The sequence below is a fragment of the Cynoglossus semilaevis genome, chromosome 10 (assembly GCF_000523025.1).
Source record: "Cynoglossus semilaevis isolate Cse_v1.0 chromosome 10, Cse_v1.0, whole genome shotgun sequence".
NCBI lineage: Eukaryota > Metazoa > Chordata > Actinopteri > Pleuronectiformes > Cynoglossidae > Cynoglossus > Cynoglossus semilaevis.
The window spans coordinates 10,172,124-10,175,608 of record NC_024316.1 but is presented as its reverse complement, the minus strand read 5'-3'; the positions used below and the strand labels follow the sequence as shown (position 1 = coordinate 10,175,608).

Below are 3,485 nucleotides of genomic sequence, written 5' to 3'. Positions count from 1 at the left end.
ATCTACACCTCCACCACCATCATCGTCACCCACTCTTTTTTTTCTCCCATAGGTGGGGAGAAAGTTGAGTTTAATTTTGTGTGTGTTGCGCCTGTGTTTGTTATGTGTGTAGCGTGGCACTGCGTGGTGTCTGGGCTCACCACTGGCCCTGGTGTGATTAAGTGTTTGGTGACAGGTGCAGCTCCTGTGTTGGACAGGTGAAGAATCTCAACCTGTCTCTCAGACATGGAGCAGAGGAGGAGGAAGAGAGATGCTTTTCCAGCTCTTTGTCAGTATAATTAAAATCCAGAGAGGCATGAACGACAGAAGCACTCTGAGAAAGTTTGGTCTGATTAGCAGTTCTGTTGAACTGGAGTGTGTTTCCACACTGAGAGGTGAAAATAGACTTTTGGGATAGGTGGTCAGACAATAGTGTGAAATGTTAATTACTTAAATTATGTATCTGGCACTTTGTAACACTTACAGTATGTCAAAAGAAAAAAAAACATGCGACTCTTCTCACTTACTAGAAACATAATCACCCGCTGTAGGGGGCGCTATGTTCTACCTTAATTTTCAGGTCTGTCATTTGGTTCTGCTGTATGTGAAACATTGAAGTTTAAATACCAGTGACTGACTGAAATGTAATAATACTATACTGCAGAATGTCATCTCACAGAACATTACAAATATCCCATTTAAAGTATAGGAATTATAGACTTCTGTACCTAGATCTACAGTATCTGCAGCCTTCTGTTGTCCTTGGGGTCATCCCGACTGAAAAAAAAAATTTAATTTGTACTTTTCGTAGTTATGCTTCTATAATTTTAAGGACAGATTTTTTGTGGTAATGGTTGGATTGAGGTTGGACTGGAAGTGTAACACAGAATTGAGTGACAGTAAATACCAATAGGCCTTAAATGGTGGCCCACAGTCCACATTAGTCACACAAGTCACATATTTGCAGACCTCAAGCTGAACATTTGAAGAGAGGCAGTTTTCCTTTCCTTCACTGTATGTGTCTTGGTTTGGTCATCCTCGGGCACTGATTTGCTGTTACCTGTACCTCAAGCACTTTAGCTAGTGGTATTGAAAGCATCACTTTGACTATCTGTCGGTTTAGTTTCAAAGATTTGTCTTAACAGATGTTTTATACCACACAGTGGTATATTGATGGTTTGATCCAGGGCTTACTGTATGGATATTTCATACTCTCCCGTTGTGTGTGTGTGTGAGGGATTTTCCTACTCAAGTTTCCCCCGAATGAACATAAACATGTAGAATAATGTATGTTTTGAACATGTTTGACCACAGGTGTGACTGTGAGTGGTTGTTTGTCTCTATGAAGCTCTGTGAAGAAGAGATAACAACTCCCTCTGGCAAAACTTAAAGGGAGCCAAAAAACTTCTCAGTCTTCTTTTCATGTTTTGTTTGTACTAGGGGTTTATATATACACACAGCATGTACTGTATGTGTACTATATGTACTTATACAGTCCAGTGACGTCAATGCAGGTATTCTTTGTTTGATTTCTCATCATCTCTAAATTACAATAAATGACATTGCCTGTTGTGAAACAACATAGAGCAGATACAACTGTCATAACCATTTAATCTGGTCACACCCATGCCTATTGTTTTCAGGGCGGGAGGGTAAGTGCAGGGTTAGCATTCGTGTCAGGTTGCGTGTGAGGTGCACTGCACTAAATCTGATTAACAAATATCTCCTGTTTTATGTTCACTTTCTCCCCACTATGAAAGCACGTTTCACCGATTGCTGCTCATTTCTGCTTTTTTTATCACTGTTTTAAAGTTTGCTGACCAACAGACTTCATAGATGGTCAGTAAAACACCCTTTCAAACAGAATTCCTCTTTTCGCTGCAACAAGGTGAGCCAGTGGAGGCAGAAGAAAAAAGAAAAAAAATGTGTCTTTTCTTTATCCAGTGTGTAGAACTAATTTGCTATGACTGCAGTAGCCAAGCTGCTATTGTAGTTAATGACTGTTGTAGTTAACAGTTGGGGAGAGGGGTTGCAATTACACTGAGAGTTTTTCCCCCCTGTGCTTTTCCTTTGTCTCCCTCTCCCTCGTCGCTGCTTTCTTCGCTGCACTGACTAATAGCTGGCGACTGCCTCGCTGCTGCCAATTGCTTGAACCCTTTTTGTTAAAGTTCATGTATTTCTCTAGTGCCGGCGCAATGAGGTGATGTATTCTTTTGAATGGGGACTACATTAGTCTCTCTCACCAACCACAGCTCCAGAGTAAGGGTCTTGACTCCCATTATGATTTGCCTACAACTTCACACAGACGATTAATGAATGGATCTTGGATCTCCTTCAGCACAGCCAGCCTGTAATGGAATTGTGCGGCTGTTTGGACACTCTTTGTTGGTGGGAGTCATATTGGTGACCAGCTGGCCATTAAAGACAGAGACAGCCCTGGACATATGTAGTGTACATTATATTGAGGTATTTACTGAATAATTTACTCAATACACAATATGTGCCCTCCTCACAACAGCTGCAGGCCTTACACACATCATCTCTCTCTCTCTCTCTCTCTCTCTCTCACACACACACACACACGTTTTGCATTTTCAGCCTCCATCTGATTCATGCCTGGCCAAAGTCATTGGCTTCAATATGTTAATCCCTATATCTATGACAACAAGAGTTCATAAAGTTGAGCTTTTTTGTCCAGTTTTTTGAGCTGCTTTCGCTCTTGACAGAACTGTTTATTTAACCTTAATTTAAAACAGAAAAGATGCCATTGAGATTACAAACCTCTTTTGAAAGGAAGCAAAGTCAGTTAAAACACAATCAAAGCTGAAAACAAAAATAGGTCATTGAAGTTGACAAGACAATAAAAACAGGTACTCATTGTTTCGACTTCCTCAAGTTCTCTCCGTTTTGTTTTAAAAAGTGCTCAATGAAATTAACTCGTTCTGCAACATGTTCCATGCAGAAGGAGCAGAGTAGACAAAGGCCATTTTAGTCAGAACAGTATGAACATATGGAACAGACGGCAACAGATAATCTTGAGAACGCAAGGAGTAAAAGACCATGACTTCCCTGTACAATTAACTTGGTAATATACGAAGGCAGTAGACCAAGAATTACTTCGTATATTAAAGTATAGCAGTGTGTGAGCCTACGGGTGGCATGAGATGGCTGTCCCTCTGAGAGTATAACCCACAATGATTGTTTGGCCAAAAAAAAAAAAAAAAAACAACTTGCCAACAATAATTCAGAAGGTATAGCATGACATGCTGGCAGCTCGACCCAAGCATCTGGATAAGATGTTCTGTGGTCGGGAGGAATGGGAGACTAATAGGGCAGCACTTGGCTTGGTGTGCACACCCAGGCACAGTAACACCTTTTAAACGAGGGATGGCGGTATTTTAGTTTTATTATACTTCAGAAAGGTGGGTCAGACTGTGACTTGCAAACTTAAATTGTTTGCTCTATGGTTTTTGGCCCCAACCAGCGATCCTGCTCAAACTCGTATT

At 40.9% G+C, this 3,485-nt stretch overlaps 1 protein-coding gene across 3 annotated transcripts in view; it reads left to right on the top strand.

Annotated features, from left to right (window-relative positions):
- The window catches only part of pex14 (peroxisomal biogenesis factor 14), a 46,605-nt gene that overhangs the window by 31,586 nt on the left and 11,534 nt on the right, over positions 1 to 3,485 (top strand). The window lies entirely within an intron of this gene.